At 43.2% G+C, this 25,639-nt stretch overlaps 2 protein-coding genes across 9 annotated transcripts in view; one reads left to right on the forward strand and one right to left on the reverse strand.

The window, feature by feature from the left end:
* Positions 1-21,648, reverse strand: part of PEAK1 (pseudopodium enriched atypical kinase 1) — a 108,859-nt gene extending 87,211 nt beyond the window's left edge. For 3 of the 4 annotated variants that reach the window (XM_050309271.1, XM_050309272.1, XM_050309268.1), the window contains exon 1: positions 1,457-1,662. The gene's annotated coding sequence lies outside the window, so the exon portion shown is untranslated. Of the gene's footprint in view, positions 1-1,456; positions 1,663-21,500 lie in introns of those variants that run through there. The other variant, XM_050309270.1, reaches the window with a different exon arrangement.
* Positions 21,649-21,822: 174 nt separating this feature from the next.
* HMG20A (high mobility group 20A) overlaps positions 21,823-25,639 on the forward strand; it is a 38,400-nt gene continuing 34,583 nt past the window's right edge. For 3 of the 5 annotated variants that reach the window (XR_007628124.1, XM_050309250.1, XM_050309253.1), the window contains exons 1-3: positions 21,999-22,130; positions 22,443-22,617; positions 23,949-24,058. The gene's annotated coding sequence lies outside the window, so the exon portion shown is untranslated. Of the gene's footprint in view, positions 21,961-21,998; positions 22,131-22,190; positions 22,208-22,442; positions 22,618-23,948; positions 24,059-25,639 lie in introns of those variants that run through there. The other 2 variants (XM_050309251.1, XM_050309252.1) reach the window with 2 other exon arrangements.

Genomic DNA, 25,639 nt, shown 5'->3' on the forward strand with positions numbered 1-25,639 from the left:
GGAATCTTGTCATATTTCAAATATTTTTATTTGTGTGTGAAGACAGAGGTGTGTGCGGGATGTGGAGGGGAAACTTTGGGTTTGTATATTAGTTTACTTGGGCAGAGGAAGATTGCTGGTTTCCTACCAGTGTTTTTGCTAAATTGCTTTGTAAAACTGCCTATAGTATTGATTACCTGTTAAAATATTTAATTTGTGGAATTATTCAAGCAGAAATAACACATCAATGCAATAGATGAACAGCAAAAGTTATCAAAAGGGGAAGCAAATCTGTGTTGTTTGGGTGTGGAAGAAAAACCAATAAGTACCACCAGTACATTTAAATAGAAGAGGTACATTTGGGGAAATACATATGCATTCAAGCATATAAGAGACAGAAGGAAAAACAGGAAGAGGCTTAAATAAAGGGCAGAGGAATGAATAGAATGAAGGGTGATTGAGTAACACAACCCATGCAAAGAGGACCATCTTGGAGAGATCTGATCTAGCTGCTACAAATTCTTCTGCCAAGAACAGACAATTCAAAGCATGCTGCTTCACTAAGCCCACGTCCTGCAAATAACTTTATTTTAACCACATCCTATAGGCTCTGCTTAGCCTATAAATGTTTCATTGCAGTTTTCAACCACCAACTACTGGCTACGTCTCCAACTTTTAATTCAAATAAAAGCATCAGAAATGCACACAAAGAATCCCAGAGTACGGGTAACGAATATTTTCTTTTGTGACAAACTCAACTTGGAACTTCGTCATCTCCCCACCCAGCTCTTCCTGCTGCTGCCATTCTGCAGATCTGTTGCTCCCCACTCCAGGTGCTGAGCCCACAAGGTTTCCATGGCCTGCTTTCCAGTGCAGTCCTATGAACCTGTTCTCAGCACAAACGAGAGGGCAACAAATTTGGGATAACCAGATGGGAAAAAAAAACCAAACCATGACCTAACTCCTCCATGGTGATGCCTGACATCCTCCTGCACGGCCCCGAGTTGAACTCATTTGGGTAAACAGAAACTCAGCTAAATAAGCACTCGCTCACCTCATTCCCAGTTTTTCTGGGATCCATTTCTTGACACAGCTACGTGAATACATGTGCTGGAGTAGCATCAACCCCAGAGACAGGACAGGAGGTGTGGGGCAGCTCTTGGAGATGGCTGATGCCAGATGTCTGCTAGAACACTACTCAGGAGCGTGAGGGTGCAGATTTGGGTGACAGCTAAAGAAGGGCTGTGTGGGGACAGCCAGAACCCAGAGTGCCATTCCCTTCCCTTCTGGCCCCAAAGCACCTTCTGTTACCTTCTCACGTGCCTCAGATCTGTGTTCACCTGACTCAGGTAAACTCTTTCAGGGACAAAAAACGACACAAAACCTTTAACAAAAGTCATGGATAAGCACAATTAACAGCTTACTGTTATTTCATTATGTTAAATATAGAGCTAGTGCACAGATTCCTTCCCCTTACCATCTTCCTGGTGCCGGTGGGACTCCCTCCTTTGTGCTGGTTTTGATGCTTCTAAGCCTCCTATCTGATGCAACTTGAATTGCAAACCTAGTGCTAAAACTGTCTTTTCTTCACCGGATTAACTTTCTGTTGCTTCAACAAGTTGACTGAAGTTCAGTGGAGAGCCCACAGGTGCTGGTGTCAGTGGAAGAAGCAGGAGCCTGCAGCTGGGGAGTGAAGGGAGGAAGAACTAAGCTATTATTTTTGGATTAATTTAGGTGCTGTTTCATGCTACAGCTGAGAGAAAGAAAGGAAATAAGATCTATAAAGAGAAAAGTACTGCTGCAGGGTAATTAAGACCTAGGAGTAAACATGCCAAATGGTGTTTGCCACATGGCAACAAACAAATGTGAATCAGAATGTGAATCAGTACTTGAGCAGAGGAGGGAATGTTTTCTCTGCTATTCAGGAAGCACTTCAATTGTTTGGGAAAGGTGTGAGTCATTAACTCCCGCATGTAGCATGTACAAGTGAGACGTCCAAAGCTATAAATACTTGACATACTTCAAGGGCTCTTTGGAATGGAAGAAATCTATATGCACTTTTTCAAACCCACAGAAGCGTGAAGCCATGCATCATTTCACAGATTCTGATTTGTTGTGTTTAGGCTCTTCTGAATTGCGGTATCCAAGCATGACGAGCTATAACCTTGAAAGGACCAGCTTTCTTGCTTCTGATTCTTTGGATAGCTGAACAGCTATTTGGGATAAAAGATGAGAGGTGCACGGGAATTGACAGGACGCTGTTTTAATGCAATGCTTTGGTATGTCCGAATTGGTAGCTTATCACAGCCATTAAGTGAAATCACCTTTCTGATGGCAACCAAGAATCTCATGGTAACAGTTGCATGTCATAAAAACAATCCTCCTCCTCTTTGATTTCGTGTCTGCTTGTAGGAGCTCGGCATGAAGGCAGTAAGAAAATTTTACTGCCATCTTGCAACATTGATTTTTATGGATCCCTCAGACTATAACACACTGAAGCTCTTCTTAATCTGTTTCTGACTCCTAACATAATTTATTCCTTTTAGACACAGGCAAAAGGTTGGTCAGACCTCAGAGGGGGTTTTCATTCCCACCACAGTATCAGGATTATCAACCCCTGGTGAAGGGCTTGGCTCCTAATCTAAACTTAGCCAGTCTGGCTCCCTAGCAGCAAATATTACTGTAATAATCAAAGTGTAGATCCTGTTCCTTCAGCTTTAAAATTTTTCCTATGAAAGTCATCGAGTTGAGATGGTATTAAACGCCTACACAATCCTCCCAGAGAAAAATATGTTTTCTCCACACGATGTGTTCTTCAAAACGATTCTCACATCGCCTTCTACCTTGGATAAAAGAGGTTCCAGAGAATATTGATGGATTAAACATAATGACACTACAGGTGCTTTCCAGAAGGGAATCATAAAATACCCCAAGAGTCCTGGGAGTAAATGCTAACCCAGCTCCAGGGAGTTACTCCACATCACTGCTGTGACTGACAAATTCCTGGGAAAACGGATTGCACAACAGGAAGAGAGTAAAACAGGGCTCAAGAGCTTGGACACACAGAGGAGTCATCCATTTAACCCTGACCACAAATCTCTGAACAGAAATACACAGGAGGGACGTAGAAAGTAGGCTTGGCTTTGTGGTAAGCATATGGAAAGCATGATTTCACAGTATCGCAAATATTTAATTACACTTTTATATAATTAGTGATATCCCCTCAATTCAAATGTATTTAAAAGTTCCCATTAAAAAAACTCTTGAGAATTATACTTCTATTTTCCTTAATTTAATAAAAAGTCATGAAAAAATTTATTAAGAACTTATTTCCTCCCACACACATCTATTTAAGTTATTTTCTCCCCACAGAGACAAAATGTAGTCAAGGCTACACGAAGTGATCTGCAAAACCTTATTCCTTTGATGAAGAGTTTTTGGAATGTAAAAGCCTGACTGCCTGGGCTATGGTTGCATTTGAAACGTTGCAGTCTGCATTTAACTAGTGCTACATCACACACAACTTCATTATGGTTGGGAAACCACTGCAGTATGAGGTGATATCCCTCTTTTTGCCAACAAGTTGCAAGTTTTATTAAATTTTGTCACTTCAGTTTCTACACACTTGATATTAGCCTTTCCACCAAGTGAGCAACTTTTAATACATTAGATAAAAAAAGACTGTTTTAAAAACCTGCAAGTCAAACAAATATTCACACATGTTGTTTCAGAGCAAGTAAACCAAGAAACACCAACGGGCTCATCATGGAAAGGTTCTGCAATGTGATAGCACAGAACCTCTCACCTGCAGCTGCAATATTCTACTGGTGTATTTGTACAGAGCCACCGGGGCAATTCTGACCATTTATGTGCTAAAAGACATTTAAAGAAAACTTAATTAGCTCCTGCTCTGCCATTTGTGCATCTTTATCTCTCCCATCATGCCAGGAAGCAGAAGTAAAACTGCTGCTGTACTCAGACCTGATGCAGTTACCTTTGTGCACACATCTGGAGGACAGTGAGGCTTAAGGAGCTGTTGCTGTCAAGTCCTGAGCTGAATTTGCAGCACTTTTCCTACAGTGGTTCTCCAACGTGGCAGCAATAAGGAAAACATTAGTTTGTCTCACTTTCACGCCGTCTAAGGTAGCAGCAGGGCTTTTCAGACTGGAATCACAAATCACTTAGCACTGTGCAATTTAAGAAGGATGTAGAGGCTGCAGGTTTTCCATAGCAGGGCCCCATCAGGCTGTGGAGCCAGCCAGCAATCTGCCAGGATCTCCCTGAACACGCATTCTTGGACTGAAACCCACAGAGTGGAAAAGCTAAATATGCAAAGAAAGAGACATGCGTGTATAAACACATCTAAATGTTTAAGAGAAATATCTCTTAAAAGTGTCATTCAAATGATGGGCAACATATTAAAGTGATTCTCCACAACCAACTGCAGAAGCCCAGCCCAGAAGCCCCTTCTGGGTTCATTTAGCAGAGGTGCTGTCACACACGGGGCACAGTCAGTTGCTGGTCACTCAGCCTCACAGCTGCTGTCCTGAAGAAGTAAGTTGACTGATTTTCCCCTCACTGCATCCACATATTCTTTTCTTACATAACCAGTCATCTGAAGAATGGGAAAAAAACCACAAACCCTCATCTGTGAGTGGGCTGAAGGTACCAGTTAAGATGTAAAAACTTGCTCTTGCCAGATGAGTGATTTGTCAAGCTATTGTCTCTCAGCAAGAATATGGTGAATGACTGTACAAGCTCGTTTCAGTGCACAGTAAAGCAAGTTAGATTTCAGTTGTTTAAATCCCTAAGTAAACTAATCTGCTTCCCTGTGTACTGAAATCAGCTAACAGGTATTCCAGCTCCGTTCTGCACTTTGGATTCAGGGCAGTAACCTGGAGTTGAGGGATGACTGACAGGTAAGGGACAATGTCCCTTTCATGGACTCCACTTGGATGTAGAAAGAATTTATCAGTCTGCATCAACAGAGCTGAACAGAATTGAAGGAGCGCTGCCGGCAGGTCTAAGAATTTCACAACTATCTGAATTAAAAAGTATAAATGTATTAAATATTCTGAAATAAAATTTTATTAACCAAATGATTTTTTTTTTTTTTTGGTAGTAAATGACCTGAGTTTTAAAAATAGTAGTAGCAATGAGACACACACACACTGGTCAGTGATAGTCATCCACAAGAAACATTTGGTGAATACATCAGTGCTCCAGGCTCTCAGTTCTGCCCCATTCCATTTTCTCTTTGATGTCATTAAGTTATTCATCTTATTAGTTCAAGCTTTATCTTTCGATCAAACTTCTGTAATACATAATTTGGAAATGAGTTTCTTAGAGGGACAAGAGCTGTCAAACAGTAACCTCTATCAGATCAACCCCAGCAAAGTGGTAACAGCTTCGGACAAGTCGGAGCCAAAGTTGGAATTTTAGAGCATACGTGCAAGTTATTATTTTCCAAAACCCACAGTGTTGACATTACAAGGGAGGAAAAGAGAGGAAAGATCGTATCTCCCGAGTCCTTGATCAAATTACTTCACAATTCACCCACTAACCCTATCCCCTGGTTCCCATAACAGACAACAATCTGAGACAGAACAAGCCTGTGGATTTTAGAGCATTAAGGGAGAAAAGGGAACAAACTCCAGTGTTGCAACTAAATCTCTGGAGGATGTAGAAGCATTCAGAGGTATTTTAAATAACAGAGTAGTTTTACGGAATCTTGGGGGGCAACTCAAAATTATCCACAGACTATGTGCAAGATATAAGAACTAGGAGCACAGAACTATAGAGTGCCTGCAATTTCCTATGGTTTCCCCCAGCAAACTTTTTTTCAAAGTAATTGCCAAAGATATTAGATTCCAGGATTTCGAAGATGGTATCTGCTAGTTCTTAATTTATCCCAGCCTCTCATCTTTGAAGCAATTCGGTTTCTGTCTCAGTGCCTAATTTCCATTTTACATGTCCTATAATTGTGTTTGTCCTTTTGTCCTTTAAAGTTGACTTCTAAAAGATTCCCATCATTAACACATCTACAGAGAACAAACAATCCGCTCCCTTTCTGGGTCCCTTGGTTGAGATCTAATTATTAAAGTTATAATTATTTTTCCTTACATATTTTAATAAGTTGGAAATTGCTTTAGATTTCTCTTTTACAGAAAGCTGTGGGCTTGGACACTTCTTTCTTGTGGAAGGGATGTGTGCTTTGCAGAGGTTTCAGATGCTTCACCTTTAAACTAACTTGTTGCATGAATTACTGTTCACCTTCTATCAAGTCCTGGTTATTTTTTATCACATTTAAATTCTTACAGTTTCCCTCTGCACACTTAGGAACTTTTCTCAGCCCACAGATCTTATGCAGGGTTCCTAGAATTCCTTACTAACATTTTTTAAACACTTCAGCCCATCTATCTTGTCTCTCCTTTCTTCAATATCTATTTCCTAAATGGATAAAGCATGAACTTTATCTTCTTAGAATATGAAAGTGCTGTAGACTTTTTAACATGTAAAACTAAGAGCTGGCAATCTCCCTCCAAGACCAGAAAAACATGAAAAATAACTCACAACACTGAGCTATGCCTAATTCATGATACAGACTCTTTTCTATACAGGAAAGTATAAATAGTGTCCACAGCTGTGCAATTTATCCTCAGCCATTAAATGTCTCCACAGCCTTACAATTTCTAGAAGTGTCTGTGCTGCCTACAAATGAGCTGCATTAATATAAACAGTGCACGAATGTCCAGAGAGGCCATAAAACAAAAGCCCCAACAACAGACCTCAACTAAAAAGTGGCACCCTCAGATTAAAAAAGAAACAAGAGCTCGTAACCATTTCACAGTTGATCAATTCGCCAAGAACCCCTTCCAGTGTTGTGATCCCTCAGTCTCGAGTTCCTGGTTTAGATGCCTGGAGGGAAAACAAGAGCTTGCTTGAAAAGCATGGAGCCAACCGTGCCCTCTGCACTGTGCTCGTGCACTGGAGGTACCAGAGCATCCTGATTCCAGAGTTTTGCTCTGCTTTGACCCCAACACCCTCCTGACAGAAGAGAGGATCAAACAACCTGCAAAGACTGGCAAGATTGAAACAAGGCATCAGCTCGACAGGTAGGCACAGGGATGCAGCTAAACATGGGTTCACTGGCTCAAGTCCTAAATAAACAAGTTCATTATACAGATGCCATGGTTAAAAATCCAGCACAGCTCACTCACAGAGCTCTGTAGAGGAATAAGGGAGGCTAAAATAAGCTGCATGCTGTATCTTATCTCCATTTTAAGAATGAGCAAGTTTCTTAACCTCTTTGTCTCAGTTTCCAAGGCTACAAGTGAGGCATGACAAAGGCAGGAAGAAAACTCATATTTTTGGCTCTCAGTTTTTTCTTTCTTGCTGTTCAGTCATCTTATCTTCCTAAACTCTGGGCTTTAGTTATTTAAGCAGAGATATTATTCTGTGCTCAGCCTGTTTTCTTGGTGATTCTAAGCGGTTTTTCTTTTTTGCAAACATGACCAATTGTTTGGTGATTAAATTTGATCACTTCTTGCCTCCATGCACTTGGAAATAATCAAGGAAACAATACCCCAGCCAGTACTAGCTGAGGAAAGGCCACATCTCTATAAAATAAAGTTAAACCAAACAATTTTTAAAGGTATGTAAATGACGTGAGAGAAGACAGGAAACCACATTTAAAGTGCAAATCAAACCCATTGTTTTGTAAAATTTCTGGGTAAGCTTTGAAAAACGGCTTTTTCTACTTTTCTCCCGCAGATTTTCTTTGTTCACTGCAGAAGTAAAAACAAAGCAACAGGAAAATGATGTTCCTCCTCCGCAGAGAAGTAATGAAGTCTCCTCCCCCTTCCAAGGGGGATCACAGTTTGCCAGCTTTGGCAGCCACTGGAGTATTTAAAATAGAAATGAATCCCAAAATGCGATTTGGCAGAGAACCGCTGAAATATTCAGCGAGTCTGTTTTCCCTCTTTTCCACTTCCTTTCTAACCATTCTAATAATATCTAGAGACGCTTTCCAGCACCTCGGGGATGAAAGGCACACAGAGCGGGCACCCGGACAAAGGAGCCCCGTGAACTTTAACACACATGCACCACACGAATCAGACAGACCGGCTTTGTGCAGAGAGGGCTCCTTGTATGGCCACGTCCCAGCCCGCTGGGACACTTCCAGCAGCTGCTCCTATTCTCTCACACAGCTTGAGTTTTACGGGAGGCACCTCCTGTGCCTCCCAAAACCCCAGAGCATCGGTTCGTCCGGCACCGGGAAAAGGTGACACCACCGAATTTTTATAACGGGTTCCTAAGATTTTTCATAACACTAATTCTTCATCTACAAGGAAGTGAATGCTACAGGCCAGAACGCACAATATCTTAGAGACGTTTTAGACAATGCTGCATTGAAAGAAAAGTGCAAAATACCAGAGATGACTCAAAAGATAAGAACTCTTTACAGGGATGTCTGAATGCCCAGCCAGACTGAAGCACTGATAGCTGGAGTCGGTATGCAAGAAACTCCACCCAAAACAATTGGTTTTGGAAATCAAAAGTATTTAATATGAAACACAACTGGACACCGGGTGGGAAAAATAAGCCAGTTGTCACAGATGCTTGAAGCAGTAACAGAAAGCGTGTTTTACTGGTGGAGGTAAAGAGGCTGGACATGAAAAAAACCATGACAGTTCAGCTTTAAAGAAATATTTTCAACAAGAGGAGCGGATTGCCTGGCAGGTATAACCACTACTTCACTGGACTTACATCTTTAATGCCACTGACTTCTCCCTAACTAGGAAGTGCTGTATATATAAATTAACCCAGCTTATTCACTCACAGAATAAAAGCTGTTAAGCATTTCTGAACCCACAAAATATGAGCTTTGACATGCAACCAGCCAGGCAGGAGACTGATTCATACAGTAGCCTCAATTTGAAAGATGGGCAAAATGTCTTCAATACCTTTATGCAACAGCACCACACTACCAAAATAATCATGTTCAGGCTCTTGCAACATGCCTCCAGAAAATGTCAGGACCAAAACTCGCTCATTCCAAGAGCAGAGAAACTTTCCAAGCATCAATGTTTTGTCTCCTGTATGTTTTAAGCTTTAGAATTCTTATAATCTCATCCCGAGGCTGACAGCCACTTCTACTTTGCCAACAATGAAACTGTTCAGAGGCAGCAGCAGGAGAAGTGAAAGACTGATTTCACAGATCATTGGTGTAGGCAGTGTTTGTAAACTGCTGACCCCAAACCACGGAGAATTGCAAGGGCCTTGAGAGGATTGAAGAGAGGCTTCCAGCTTGCAAGACAATTTAAATTGATTTGAAACCCCAGGTTAGCCTGTCAATTTCTCCTAAATAAACCCCAAAACTTTTAAAGGAGTTCATTCTAAATGAGTCACATCAGCCCACCCGAGCAAATCAGCTCATTGTTCTGATTTCCCCTCCCTCAAAATGCATCGTGTCCTCAGTACAATGCTCAAATAACTCAGGACTTGCCAAAAGCTGCCACCAAGCTCTAATTACAGCAGTCCTATTCTGTATATTCTTAAATCAAACGAGAACCAAATCAGCCTGCTAAAAAACAGGCTCCAAAGCCTCCAGTGCAGATTAAGAAATAAATCTCTGCAATGAAGTATTGGCCAGCTCATCCTGCTTCAGAACCTCAGTGCAGGAAGATCTTCATTTTCTTGCTTAAAGATAAGGCCATGGCACACACACACAAAAACTGCTGTGCAAAAGAAATGACAAAAAGCATCAATTAATTGTACCAAGTTATTTTAAATGCAGATCATTGTTACTAAATGTTTCAGGCAACTTACTGGTATTTCCATGTTGCCTCTTTGGCTGCTCTTTTCAACTGATTCAGCTCCATGAGTTAGAATGCACTGTCAAAGTTTTTGCCATTTTGTTGAGAATACCATGCCCTATTTTAGATTTCACTATATTTTACAGAAGAGTTAAAAAAAAATTATGGGTGCACATCATTCTGCCAATCATTCTCATCTCATCAAGCTTTTGTCATGACCTGACAATACCAAAGGACTTGAATGCATTTTACTGTTTTACAGACAGATTGCTTGATCCCCTGTCACAAATGACGGAAAATGTGATCTTCAGGTCAATGATAAAACTTGTAAAAATAAAGCTTCCTTACTTAAAAAGTATTTTTTCAGCCTCTGACTTGCAGAGAACAAATAGAACAAATTTATTTTAATCTAGGTGCTCTTCCCCTACCTAAAATTTTAAATTTATTACTAAAACTATCTGAAAACTGAGCAACAAACTAAGCATTATCCCGGTTTCCAAGTTTTTCCCGTTTATCTGACCAATGCAGAAATTAATTCCAAAGATTACTCCCAAATCACATGCTGACTTTACTTTTCTCATGGCTGAATACTGAAATACTCATCAGCAGGTTTGACTCTGAGCTTCTGATATGCAAGGCAGCCCTTCCAGCTCACAGGGAGAAATATTTAACTAGCAAAATGTACAGTTGCTCTGCACTGCCTGTAACACATGACCTGGCATGTGCTTTGACAGCAAGTTAGTCAAGAAAGATGACAATACAGCAGAGTTACAAAAACAAAATACAGCAGTGCCAGGATAAGCCTTTAGAAATACAATTTGTGATGTAAAGCCATAAATCTTTAACATTTGAACTAAAGACTGGAAGATTGTAGAAGCAGCAGCCTAACTGCTGAGCTTAAAAGACATACCCCTAACGTATTATGGCAACTAAATAAATATTTACCATGGCTGCTTTCAAAAGGCTGGGTTAGCAAAGAGTGTAAGACCATGAGAGTGTTCTGGATCCTCTTTTAAACACTGGAATAATTGACTTCAGGCGAGCCAAGCTTTTAGTTCTCTTATTTGTAAAATCAGTAAATGATGGAGTCCTGGGTTTTGATAGGAGCAGAGTTAAAAAGCCATTTCACTCTGCTGCTTGCCTGCTTCCAACTCACAGGCAACTGGCATGCTCATTAAATGTCTCCTCAACCAGCACCTTAAAGGAAAAAAACCCTCAGCAAACCCAAATCCCAGCAAAATCCTGGAAAGATGAGCATTTCAGTCACTCTCCCCAGACAGTGAAACACTGGGTGCTGCTGTGAGGAGATTTTAAATCACCACTATCTTCCACTGCCCTACTCTGCAGATATAAATGGACACTCTTCCCAAAATATGAATAGAGCTGGAGATTCAACACTACTTCCTAAGACAGCATTAATAGCCACTTGAAACAAATATATCTCTTAACATACACACATCCAGATAAATTAGAGCTCAGACACACATAATTCTCAATACGAAAATAGAAAACGTCTCTTCTTTGAATGAAAGCTTGCAGAACATATTTTTTTTCCCCAATAATACTAAAAAGTTGGTTTGGGGATACAAATATTTCCTTAACCTTTGAACAGAGCAACATAGCGTAGAATAATCATTTTTGTCCAAATTGTTCACGGCCAAAGGTGATTACAATCAGTCCTCTTGAACTATTGACTGACATTATACAGCTTAACTTTCACAAGTGCTACAAAGCCAGAATTTTCTCTGAAACTGTAAAAGTACATTTTTTTTTCCTTCACTCAAAAGACATTCTCTTTTCTAAGTGTGACCGCCTTTTTGCCAGATTCCAAAGTAGGCCCTTCAGCCCCAAGTCTGTGTTGTTCACCAGCCTCTAATTATGAAGAGAAAGAAGAAATAAAGCAGAGAAAATGAGCAACTTGAACGAAATTTCCAAAACCTAACAGCTTCCACAGTTTGTGCCAACATTTCCTCAGGAAGTTATAACTTTATACAGAGAAAATTCCAATGATTTCGAATTCTGTAAGTACTAAAGAAAATATTTTCTACTCAAAACATTGCACCTTTAAGCCTCCTATATGAACTAAGGGGGCCTCTTGGTCTTACAGAGCGAGAATATAGGAAAATATATCTGGTTTTACATGGCTACAAGCAGCAAATACTTCAGTAAAGCAGTAAACACTTAGTAAAGCCAAAACAAAAACTTGAGATCATGCTCAGAACTTCAAAAAACTTCAGTGTTATGTAACAGAAAGCGCAAAGCTCAGGAGAATTGTTCATCTGAAAAATATGAAAAAAAAAAAAAAACCCTTTCAAAACAACATATTTATTCCAACTCATCTTAAAGAGGCTGAAGAGGCCATGTCCCCTATCTGATTTTCCACAGGCATGCCCTGTGAAACAGTGCAGACACAGCAGGGTCACACCAATTAGCAAAGCAGCACTCAGACAGTCAGTCATCTTCATCACAGGAAGTCTTCATTTTTCTCTCTCATGGAAAAAAATAAGGAAGACAGACCTACATTTCAGTATTTTTTTTCCTAATTCAAAGGCCAGATTGCTGATTTTTCAGGTGCTGTGCAATTAACTTCAAGAATCAGATCTGTTTTGCTCTCTGCATATTCTGGTTTTACGTGGCAGTGTTTGTGCACCCAAGGATATGGAAGTGATGAGTTAATGTGGTCTGTAGAGTGTGTTCCTTATCAGCCCAAGAAAAGCACCCCAGGGAAAGATGATTGTCCATTCTCCTGTTTTTTTAAGCTCTCAAAATACAAACTGAGTCTAGTTCATCTCTCAAATTAATGAACAGAGTTCCTTTTTTTGTGGTGTGACAGCTGTCCCAGCTAAACTAGATCATAAAACCACTGCCAAGAAAAAAACACCAAGCGTGTCATAGGTACAACAAACTGTTACAGGTACAGATTGATGACTGCAAAAGCACCTCTGAGACAGCAAGTCCTGCACTGATGAGTCCCAGGGAGGATACAGGACCTGCTCAGGTTTTTAGCTGTCCCCTGGATAGAATTTTTCAGAACTTTATAAAACAGATTATGCAGGCAGGGCAAATATTTTACTGTGCATCATCCAATGAACATTAATATATCTGATACACATTTACCTCCCCTGCAGAACAACTGCCCCTGTAACTTCTGGAAGAAGCCACAGGAAAACAATGATGGAAACGAAACCTCAACCCATGTGGCAAAACCAATTAAATTAAAAGTAGTTGGAATCTACAGATCTAAAATACCTAAGTCACAGACATTTGTAAACTACCAGGGGAATGCCAAAAATTACACCCCTCCCATTGCCTTATGTTCACAAAAGGAAAGAAACAAAGTTGTAAAATTATAATCCTAACTGCTCCCATATCCCTTGAAATACAAGCCTGAATGCACAAGTGTCTTGCTTATTACAAGCAAAAAAAAAAAAACAACCCAAGAAGCCACATCCACCTGCTGTAGAGAGACTGATGTTGATAGGAGATGGTTCCTCTACAGTGTATACACTAATGACAGTGCTATCATTTTTGGGAAAGCAGAGCTTTCACTTGTTTAGAAACTGATACTGATTTTCAATTATTTCACTTGTTCAGTAATTTTTTAACCACAGCTCAGCTATTTGCATCCAGCACAATCACAGCAACTACGAACCAATCCTGGCTGCTTATTTTTCCAATATATTTTCAATCTTTTATTGAGATTACTTGATGGGAAAAGTACATCAGACTCTTTTCATCAGCACAACAAAAAGATCCTCAGTGAATTATCTATGCAACACAGTTACAGGGACTATTGGCTGAACTTATAACCCCCTAAGTCAGCAGGGGGGGCTTACCAGTGAACACAATATTCATTATATGCATTAATATTTCCTCCTGCATTCTATAGATTTCATTTTGTTTGGGTCTTTAAGAACTTCTTCATGAAAGCTCCCAAAGTCAGCTTGCCATGTAGACAGAAAAACATTTAATATGCAAAGAACTGCAGGCACTGAACTCCAGGGAAAATACCCAATTATGTAACATTTGATAGCTTAAATTAATTCCCACTTATTTAAATGCTGTTTCTTTGGTATATCACCTGTTTACTGGTTTTTTTCCCCATAAGAATTATTAGTGTATGCATGAACCTTCCATCCGGTGCCCTGGCAGTTGTGTAGGAATGTTGTAGAAAATACTATTAATTCCACAGACTTTTCCATAATCCCCTCAGGGAGAGGGTTTGAGCAGAACCCGATAATCCATGCTGGTTATCTTTTTCAACATGTTTCTATACAACACTGTTTCTCACTCGGCAAATTCGGCTTCAAAAGGTCTGTCTGTTGCTATCTCCATTGTTCAGGAACAGCTCTGTTGATTTACACTGATAAACAAAGATAATGTACAACCATAAGCAACGAAGTCAATCTGCAAAGGACAGAGCAGGAAAAAAAGCCTGCAATTTTATCACCATTATGTACTACAAAGAAAAATTACAGCCTTGGGGGGAAAAAGAAAAAGGTGGGGGGTGAGAACTGGACGCCTTTTTTTTTTAATCATCACCTCTTGCTCTTTCCAACACCATGCTATCCAGTATTATTTGCAATAGTGTATGCAAAGAACGTATTTACTGAATCCCCTTCTGATGCTGAGTGGCAACAGCCACCAGAAAGGAACCTGATTCAGCTTCTGTCTTTGAAAGCAACAAACAATCAGACACTTTCACATTCCAACAAGCAGAACAACAGAGATAATTATGCAGAACACGGGAGGACTCACCATGACTAAAGCTCCAGTGCAGCTGAGGAATCTCCATCTAAACCACTCTGCAATCTCACCTTAAACCTGCAAAGCTGTCGCAGGAGGTTTTTCATGGCAACTGTTACTAACAGTGTCTCTCTATCAACTGCTAAAAACAGGTACTTTATATACCAGAGTGCAACACTCTGATGTACCAACTCACCTAAAAGAACCACCTCTGGAAGAGATTTGCTTTCCCTCTAAGAAGATAAGCAGGTTAACTTGTAGGGAACCATGAACCAGCACCCTGCCTGCCAACAGGTTCATGGAGCAAGATGCCAATTGGGATGGAACTGATAGAGCTCACAGGGTAAATGAAATACATGTTAAGCTGAGCTCTGCTTGTACTGACATTTTTTCCTCACAGGGATGGTGCCCTTGCTGCACAAGGAATACTTACCAGGCAAAATTCACAGGCACAGGAGCACTTTGAGCTTCAGCAAGATTTGTCCTAACATGCCTTCCTTTTCTGCACTTCCCAAGCAATCTTTTCTAGCCAAAAACACTGACCTTTAAACATGAATCTGTCTCACGTTAAGGCCTGCAATAACACTTTCAAAATTCGACTGTTGCAGATGAAAGGTATGTTATCGACAGCTTCATTAGCAGCAGAGCAGGTTTGAGACTTCCCTCCTTGCAGGTTTGCTTCCTTCCTTGGTATTTTAAATTAAAAAACAAAAAAAAAAATCACAGTACAAAGATACAATTTCACGTATATAAAGCTCTAGAATACTCAACATTTATGGCTTGGATTATGTTTAACACCGAGTTCAGTGAATTGTTCCACTGACTTAAAACTGACAGCAAACTGTTGCACAATCACAGCCTGGGTAAGTGATGATACAGAGATGTTTCATGTGCCCCTCACTCTCTACATCCTCACTGTGAGCTATCTCCCTGCTTCTGAAAACCGAGAATGTCTACAGTTTACAGTACAAAAGTCATTAAATAAACTGTCTTCTCCAAAGATCATTCCAAACGGCAGGAGTCACCCTCCTTAACCATATAGTTCCAGACTCAAAAGTCTGAGACGGGGGAATATTGTGCAACCTGTTTTTAAGCAAAACCACCCAATCTAGACCAGGGAGGCAGAGCAGGACAATTAGCAAGGCTCAAAGCAAATGGAAAAACAATTACACAACATGAGTTACTCCCCCATGGAAAACTCCTATACTAATATTTATTCTCTCCCAGCTGGTATGTATTTGCATTTAACTTCAAAGTTTATTAAAGCAACACTGATGTAATTTTGAACCTTTACAGAGAGAATAGGTGATTTTAATGGGGTTCCAAACAGGCTCAGGGGTCACTCTGCAGAAGACTATTAGGAGATAAAACAAGGTAGAGAGAAAGGCAGTACTTGCTTGAAATAAAAAACAACAAAAGGTGCTAAAAGACTTAAGAGGTACCCAAGGACAGAGTCAGCTCAAGAGCTGTGGTAATTTTGAGTGATTCTATTACCTTCAGACATGCATGTTTCAGAATTTACTGGCCAATCTGAGGGGAGATTACACATTTTTAAAACCGTTCTTCCTCGCTCTTGCTGCATTAAAAAAGTCCACAGAAAGGACATCAACAAGTACAAAAGCAAAACAATGACAGTAAGAGGCAACTTGGCAGCAAGAGCATCTGTGATGTACACAGAGACTCACCAAGAGGGGATATAACATGAAGTCAGCGTGGAATGATGTCTATATTTGTTCATGTTTAGAGTGCAGAGTTAAATGTCTTTTTAATGTGTATGAAGGTTTTCCTGACAGCAAGACCCTCAGAGGTGGAAGATGTGTGTGTGTATATATATATATATATATATATATATAAATACATGTCCATCCTCTGTGTTATGTACCCTCTCCCTCCTTTGGGGAGCTTTGTAGAGGGGCCTGTACAAACACAGGCACGAATCCAAGAAGGAACATTTCAGGAGTGACATCGCTTTTACAAAAACAGGGGAGGTCAAACAGCGACTGCATCACTAAACAGCTTCCTACAGAACCTCTACCCAACAATACAATCATCCAAATCCGCCAGAACGCCGAGAAAGTTGAGTTTGGCAAACTGTGTGCTAGTAGCAGTATTTTCTGAAATAGCACTAACTTTATCGAGGCAGTGATCTTACTTTTTAGCACCACACCGAACTGGTGGCTCAGACAAGATGTTACTAAAACAAGTATTGCTCGAAGCCTACAGTGTTTAGCCTGGCACGGTTTTTATCCGTTTGTTTACTGTGATTTCAAAAACTTTGCTAAAAACATCTCCCGCAGTCAACAGGGACTGTATTAAGACAGTTGAGCATTTATGTTTTAGTGCACGTAAGGGTTTTTTTTTTCAACTGAAATATTCCTCTTAAGTAAAATGTGGGATAATGTCTACAAATGGAAAGATTTTAAAGTGCCTTTCCCAGTTAATATTTATAATTGTTTGCACTTTAAAGGGATGAAATACTCATTCCCCTCCATGTTGAGAATTTCATGGGGAAATTAACCATCCTCTGCTCTAAAACCTGCCAACCAAGAAAAATATTCCTAAGCAAGAAGCAAGAACTCTGAAGGCATTTTGAGATTCAGATAACAAATTAATGCTCTTAAATACTTTTCACACATTCTATTTGCCCATCTTTTAAACATAAACATAACTATTTGGTGATCAAAGTGCAGATGTTCAATAAAGACCATTGTAATCCTTGTTACTGTGACTGTAATTCATGCAAAAGCATCTAATTAAGGCCAGGCCCATTCACAGCAGGTGTGGAGATTTTTTTCCAAGTACTCACACGGAAAGGAAAACAAGTCAGGGAGGCAGTTTTCCCCAGAATCAAAGACTTAAAAAAGAAAATCCATTACAGGTTGATTACAAAATACTTCTCCAAGTGGTGTGGTTTAAAACTGATTTTACCCTCATCCTGCACAGCAATATGTGATTACTGGGAGGAGAGAAATGATGAATGAGGCTTAGACGGGTTCTGAAATTCTGTTGTTATTGTTACCACCTGAACAACCCCCAAAACATGTGTGGTAAAGCCACTTTGTAACTTGGTGAGTTAACAGGGTAACTTTTGTAATAGCTGACGGGGTCCCAAGAGAGATTCAAGAGATTTACAGAAGGTGACCTCAGAGTTACCACCCACCACGTGGTTTTCTTCTATCCATATTTTCAACTATCAGGCAATCTCAAATTAACTCAGTCCACTCAAGGAGATATGGGGAAAGAAATTGCTCTAGTGACTCAGGCACTTATCTTAGGGAAAAGGAAGACTGGAAGTTTCTTACATGGTTGATAACTTCGGCTTTTGATCTGGACAACACAGAAGAAAATACAGAGCCCGGGACACTAAACCACAGTTTGTGGAAATTTGAGCTCAAATAGTGAACAACCAACTAGAATTGTTACCAGGTAAAACCAAGTCATTTCTCCTTGCTGCTAACACTGCAGAAATTCCAAAGCTGTCACACCTCAGTGTATACTGTTCACTTACTCCACTTTACCCTGCTTTAAAACAGTGGAAGTCAACTAAGCAAGTCTTATTCCAGTTTGCAGCCTGTATTTTTCCACTCTGGATTTCAAACTGTACGGTAATGGAAATTGTACATTATTGTGCTGATACATAAGAAACAATGAAGGCATTTCAGCCTCAGGCCAGTGTAAATCCCAGGGCAATACTTAGCCCTTACACAGCGGTTATGTGGGAGCACAGGAGGGTGGGAAAGCTGGTAGTGCCAACAAAGGTCCCTGCACTGGCCTGTCACAGGTGATGCACTCACAGAACGTGGCACCAAACTCCTTTGGGTATCAGCATGGAGAACTCAAAGCTTTTCCCCCCCTTGGGACTAGAGCTCCACATCTCCTCCTCCAAAATCCATGCTACTTTATGTGCACAGAGAGTGGATTTTGCCTCACTGGTGATTTTGGGCTGCCACTAGCAGCCAGTCATACTAAATATGGCTCCCAAATAACTTTACGTTATTTCTTTGCAGTTGGCTTCAACTAATAAACTCAAACATGTTTTACAGATTATTATTTTTGTACTCTAAGCAGGTTAAAAGCATCTGGAGGTATTAATAGCAGAAAGGTAAGAAGGTTTTAATTTCAGTTTCCCTGTGTCAGGTGCTTTCTCTGCGAGCTTTTTTCACATCACAAGGTACTCCACCAGTTCTCAGAGTGCTGCTCACCGGTGCAGCACCATCTCCTCATCACACTCCTGTCATTTGCATTTCAATATCCTACCCATACCCGACCGTCAGCTCTGACACACCGACTACGACTACGCGGGAGGGAGCAGCTCGGCAGGATTCCTCGGGAGCTGCAGGAAGTGGGAGCATTGTGGAAGGTGGCAGGAGACAGACCTCGCCTCGGATCCGTACCCGGCAATCCCAGGGTGGACCTCTGGGGCTCTGTTTTCAGGGGCTGGGGAAGAGAAGGTCCAACAACCTTACACACAAAGAAAAAGAGAAAGGACTGTTAACGCCACCCGAAATCCGATCGCATCAGAAAGCAACCAGAACAAGAGGAGCAGCGACAAGGAGCAAAGCTGCAGATCCCTTCGGAGGAAAGGGCGAAGAAAACCTGGGCAACTATAGCAGGGATGGGAGGGGCTAATCCTAAACTGGGATGAGGGGCAGCTGGAAGGAAAAGGGCAGCCTAAGAGCAAAGACCAAACAGGAAAAGGGAAAAGGAAAGGAGAGACACGGGAGCGTAAATTCAGAAACAAAGTAGAGAAAAACATGTTACAACTTGTTAACTTCGAGTAAGCTTTTCTCATACATATTTTTCGTAGCATGATACAGAAGGTTAGCAGTGGTTGCCAACTTCTGTGACCCTACTCAGTAAGTTACAATAATTATCTTTGTATTTTACTATCCCGTTTAGGCAAAAGAAATCAATATTTAGGAGGCATTCAGCCAAACAGCATCTGCCCTTTACTTCTCTTTAAATGATTGATTCCAACCAATTCATTCACTTGGAAACTAAACAGAAAAGAATACATATTTTGGTAAACATGCCTGCAAGTAGATTTTCTGAGGAGATGAAAAGTCAGTAACACAAATTACCCAACGAGCTGAAATGGTACTTTGCCTCCTTGCTCTCTCTTTGTCAGACACAGCCATAACTCTTACCCATACCTAGGGAATGTTGGTGCTTCAAAATAACGGTATATTTATTTACATGGTTAATGTGTGTTCTAAAATAGAAGGAAATGCAAACATTGCATCCATTATCAACTGCAGCTGGGTAGAAGTGCCTACCAGCAGCAAGGCCAGGAAGGCAAGTCTGCTGGCTCCTTGCTCTGTAGCTGGTGCCTCCTGCCCAAGCTCAGGAATCACACCCTACCTGCCACTACTGTGCAGGTGAGGCAGTTGAGCCACAGAGAACTATCCAAGACCTGTCATTTAACAAGTCTGCAAATTATCTACATGAGATATCCTAACAAGAAGGTAAAGCCATCAAGAAATGAATGCATGAGGTTAATCATGGAAAGTTACTCATGGAAAAATTGGTAACTCACTTCTTGCACAGTTCTACATTTTAGAGACTAAAATGAGGTTTTCCTGAAAACACACAGCGCAGTAACTTTGCCAGGAAGATGCTTCATCTGGATAAATCATCTCAGCCACTTTCCAGACAAAACCTTTTAAACCACGGTGAAACGAGAGATTGAGAGCTCTAACCAGTCAAAAGGACCAAATAAAATCTCCACAAGTATTTGCTGCTCTGCTACACCACTGGAATCAAACTGTCTAGATGGGGCTATAAATCAGTAGTCACACGGGATTAGGCACATCTAGTTTGCAACAAAGGTACTCGCTCAGCTGGCAATTTCAAACAAGTTTAAGTAAACTCTCTAACTATAGAACCTAATCACGGGAATTCCATGAAGTCTTGGCTCCTAAAACAACTCCATGTTCTTTCCTTCCTGCCCATACATCTCCGTGCATTATTTTTTTTCTAAATATCCGAGAATAAAGCGCTTTAGCAGACATTAGACAGCCTTTAAGCCACAAAGAGTAAGAGGAAAAACTTTGGAGGCACTTAAGCAGCGATTAAAGACGAACGAAAGCCAAGCCCTACAAAGACCTGAAATAAACAGAAATTGTGTTCTCTAAGAACGGACCCCTGTTAAATTCGAGGTCGGAAATCCACCACACAACGCTCCTCCTCCTCACCCCTGTGCTCACGGAGGGGCAGCCTGGACATTCTGTGCCAGGTATGAGCTGTTCCGTAAGTAACCAACACCTGCAAAGTGTTTTTACACCGTTTCACTTGCCGTCCCAGAGCAAATCACAGCCTTCCCAGCCCAGCCTCAACTTCACCCGCTGTAAAAACCGGCGAGCAGACCGACCCACCTGCGAGTCCAAAATAACCCTCGAGAGGAAGGGGGAAGCACCGAGAGGAGGACGGAATGCAGCTCCACACGTACACAGCAACGCGCGGAGCCTTTCAAGTCAGGAATTCTCGGTAATAACAGAGCAGGGACAGAGCCCCGGCAGGGACAGCATCCACCCGGCCACCCCCGCAGCGGCTCCGTCCCGGGGAGTTCCTCGAAGGTGCCCGCCCGGCGGCGGCGGGCGCTCCCCGGCCGGGCAGGGCGCGGGATGGAGCGGGCACGGGGAGCGCTGCGGGCGGGCAGCCGGGGCCCCGCGCCCCGCCGGGGGCAAGGGCGCTGTGCAGCCCAGCGGGGGCCCCGGCGCGGCTGTGCCGGCGCCAGGCGGGCTCTGCGGGCGCCGCTCCGACCGGCGGGGCCGCGGCGAGGGGCGCCGGCGGGACCCCCGCGGGGGGGCGGGCGGGCGGCTGTGCCCGCGGCTCCCCCCTCACCCCGCCGGGGCCCCGCTGAGGAAACTCGACCGCCGCCGCCACCACCGCCCCGCTCCCCCCAGCCTCCCCCGGCGGGGCGGAGGGCCACCACCAACCCCCGGCACCGCCCCTCACCTGGCGGGGGCTCCGTGCGGGGTGCAGGCTCCGTGCGGGGTGCGGGCTCCGTGCGGGGTGCGGGCTCCGTGCGGGCGCCGCTGCCGCCGGGCCCGCCGAGGACGCGGCTCCGGGACGGGGCTGCGAGCGCCGCGCCCGCGCAACCACCAACTCCGGGCGCCGCCCCCCGCGCGCGCACCGCCGCCGGGCCCCGCCCCCCCGCCCGCCTATTGGCTGCGGCCGCGAGGGGGGCGCGGCGCGCCCGGGGGGAAGACTACAGCTCCCGGCGTGCCCCGCGCGGCCCTTTAAAAGCGTCCCGTCGGGCTGCGCGCGCGCGTTGCAGAGCGGTTTGTTTTCGTCCGCGGACGTGAAGTAGTCCCGGTGGGTTGTTTGCGCTTGGCCCCCGCGCAGGGTCGCCGAGGGAATGGCGGTGGCGGGCGGTGGTCCACAGGCACTCCCGACCCAACCGGGCGTTCTCCCGGTAGGCTTCTCCTGAAGAGGAGGGAGGGCTGCTGTGAGGCGGGAGCGGAGGGATCCGGGCGCGGGGTGACGCGCCCTGCGCGTGCGGGCGCGCGGCGGCTGCGCGGGCCGAGGGGACGCGGCCTGAGGGGACGCGGCCGCCCCGGCCCCGCGCGGGAGCCGCCCCGGCAGGTCAGTGGGAGCACCGCGGGACCTCCGCCTTTCCTCGCCCGCCGGGGGCGGGCGGCTGTGGGTGCTGTGGGCCGCCGGTGAGGGGGGCCTGGGGGAGCCGCCGGAGCTCGCGGGGGGCGAGGGGGAAGAGCCGGGTGAGGGTCTGAGCGCTTGGCTTTCAGTATTCTCCCTTACGCCTCTTCCCTTGGTTCCCGTAAAGCCATAGTGTTTGATAGGTCCTTAGTTGCATTTATATATCCTTTCGTTGCGTCCACTGAACGTTCTGTTGTCAAGCAGGTCACTTAGCGTGTTTTTTTTAATACTTCTGTCTAGGTCTTTACATTCTGTTTCCTGTCCCCGAGGAACTGAAGTCCCTTATCCTTGAGGTGTCAAAAAAAAAGAAAAGAAAAGCCCCGACCGTAGGGTTGAAAGCAGCGGAGCCACCCACGTGCCCTGCGAGGCGCCATTCATTGCAATCCTCTGGGAAAGCAGCGCTGGAGTGGAGCTGGTACGGCCCTCCCTGCCTTGGGCGCGGGGAACTGAGCGGGGATGTCCTGGGAGGGCAGCGGGGAGCAGGAGTGGAGCTGCCTCTTGGAGATACTCTGAGAAAAAGACCCCCCCCAAAACCACCTTGCGAGTGAGAAGAATTGGTGTAACTGGTTGATAACTTAGCGGTGTTCGGAAAAACGAGGGAGGGCTTTTAACTGAGTAGAAAAGAGGGAAAGTCCCGTTGGCAGAGGAAAAGAGCTGCTTTCTAGAGAAGTGGCCTCCAACTTTTTTGGCTGCACATGCCTATCCTGGAAACACTTCTTAGCATGCACCTCTAACTTAGGTATACTTATCGATTTATCGCTTATATGCAGATATTGCTCTGTGGTTGCATACATTAGAAAGCATGCTTAAACACAGAAATTGAGAAAGGATAAGATGAAATAAACACTATTTAAAAATGTTTCTCAATGCTACCAAAAAACGTTTTTTTTTCCTACCCCTCAGTGGAAATGTGTGGGTCTTTCCTACCCCCCTCTGCCTTGTGTGTATGAGCCACTAGAGAGACCACTTTTATAGCACACGTGTGTTACTCTGAAATGATCATTCTTAATTTCATAAGAATACAAACATAATCAGCTGTTGAAAACAATTTATTATCGTGGCCTGTTTTTTTAATCCAGGCTGTAACCCAGGGGCACAATCTATTTGAAGACAGTGAAACGATAGTGAAGCACTGTTTTATCATCTTTTGTTTTCACTCACACCTACATTATGTGCTTGTTAGAAGGGATGAGGTCTCAGCATTTTAGAACCTTACCACTTGCTGGCACATACTTTAACTTTAGAGTTGAGGAAGTTGAGGGAAAGTGATAAAACCTTTTTCCTGTCCTGATTTCTAAATCTGGCATGTCCTGCAACAGAAGTGGAGATTACAAATTTGAAGGAGATTTGGTCTTAGAAAGGGTGGTTAAAGCAGAGTATTTGGGTTGGTCTCAAAATTCCTGAGTTAGCTCTTGTACAGGATACCAGCACTTTTCAAAACAGAAAAACTGGAGATTGTGTGATCTGACCCCACTGTCTTGACTGTAAATTGAGTATTTTTTCCTTTGGTTGCTCCTGGTGTGACACAGAGAGGGTAAGGTGACAGGTGCACCTTTTATGGCTCAGAAAAGGGAGAAGAGGGTTGTGTTTATTACAGTGACCCTTCTTCAGCCCCTGAGAAGGAGGGTCCAACTCTTCTGCGTGTACCTGATTGTTGGAAGGTGACCATAACAAATTCTAGTGCTTTGCAACAAATCAGCCACATGGAGAGAGATTCTCACTGCCATCCACCTTCTATTCCTGCAGGACGTGTGCCCTGGCCAAGCTCAGGCGTTCTGTGTCTGATGGCCAGGACTGCCCGGAGACCTGAGGAGACCTCCTGACTTCCCTGCTGCTGCTGAATGCGAGCACTGACTGTGAGCTGGGCTTTTGCTTTGTGTTACAGTGTGTTGTTCTTAGTATCTGAGCACAGGAATGGGGAAAATAGTAAATTAGCCTGTTCAAGTTAACTTTGTATAATCTTGTTTTGTTACTGGGTCTGTTTGCAATCTACTTAAATAAAGGGTCACTCAGGATCCAGGTGTGTGCAATTAGCAAGGTGTATATCTTCTCACCTGCCAAAGCAAGCTCAGCCTTCCATTGTAAACACTTCTCCTCGATCAAAGAGGATTTGTTTTAGGACTAGTTCTTGGATGAGATTTTTCTTAAGCTTACCACTGACTGTGGCAAAGTTGTAGGTGAATTTAGAGCGTGTCTCCCTAAAACAGGCTGATACAAGTTTCTATAATCTTGCTGTACCTCCTGCCCTCTCCAGGTTGTGGTTGAAAAATTTAAGTATTCCCACTCACCATTACTGAAGTGCTCACAGAACTGTGCTCGTTCTCCTGAGTGCTGTGGCATGTGCTGTGAGAAACTATTGGGGCACAGGTGGAGAGGCTGCACTCAAGGGAGACACTCTCTTGGTAATGACCTGTGGGAGGGAAGGGTAACTCAAGGGAACGTGCCTTTACAATTTCCAGCACAGTGAGTGAATGCAGAAGGGTTGTGTTTTTTCTTTTTGCCAGTTGTCCATGTACCCTTGATAGAATGCTCTTTCAATCTATAATGTGGTTGGCTGGGGAGAGGTCCCCAAAATAGGTTGCTTTCTGCATTCCTTCTAGCTTTTTTTTTTAGTTTCTTCCATGATTTCCCTTAGAGAGAGAGAGAGAGGATGTTCATGGGAACTGATAAACAGTTATTTTTTAAGAAGAGTGGTGGATAAAAGACTTCAATGCCAGGTGTTCACCAGCTATGAATGACTATGTATGAGTTACTAAGAACAGTTTGTTTTCAGAAACCACTGTTTTTTCGGTGCATTTATCACGAAAGCAGCTCAGGCTAGTTGGTGGCTGTTTGGAATAGAGAGTCAAGTGGTTTATTAGTGATGTAGGTCAGGCTTCACTGGCAAGATCTGCAGTGTTGGCTGTGTGTTGTTGTCTTACTCCAGGGTTGGCTTGTTCCTGCTTCAGTTGCATCAGTAGCACAGCCATTGGCTGTTAGTTTTGTAGTTGGATGCTGCTCCTTGATTTTTGAGGGCAAAACATCTGGATCTGAGTTTGTGCATGCACTGCCAATGTTTATGTCAGTGGCACAGGTCAGCTGATAAGCAGTTTAAAACAGACTAGTCTTATAATAATCTCGTGCATAATGGGATTGTTGGGATGTATCTGCTAAAGCTTTTTGTATGCAAGTTAATCCCACAGAGGGTTAATTCTTATTAAGGGAATAATTTGCCTTGTTCATACGTGTTAGGGGCAGAGGTGAGACTGGCATCTGATTTCTGAAGGGCTACTTGGTGTCAGTTTGATAAGGACAGCTTTTGGACAGCTGAACTGCAGCTGCAGCTGGTTTTGAGTGACTGTTTATCTGGAAGTCTTACATTCTGTATTACAGGGAAATAAAAGTAATTACTGTGGAATACCTGAGTACTTCCAAGTCCTGAATTTATTAGGAAATCT

This window comes from Myiozetetes cayanensis, unplaced genomic scaffold (genome assembly GCF_022539395.1).
Source record: "Myiozetetes cayanensis isolate MyiCay16 unplaced genomic scaffold, myiCay2020 scf14, whole genome shotgun sequence".
In the NCBI taxonomy this organism is placed as follows: domain Eukaryota; kingdom Metazoa; phylum Chordata; class Aves; order Passeriformes; family Tyrannidae; genus Myiozetetes; species Myiozetetes cayanensis.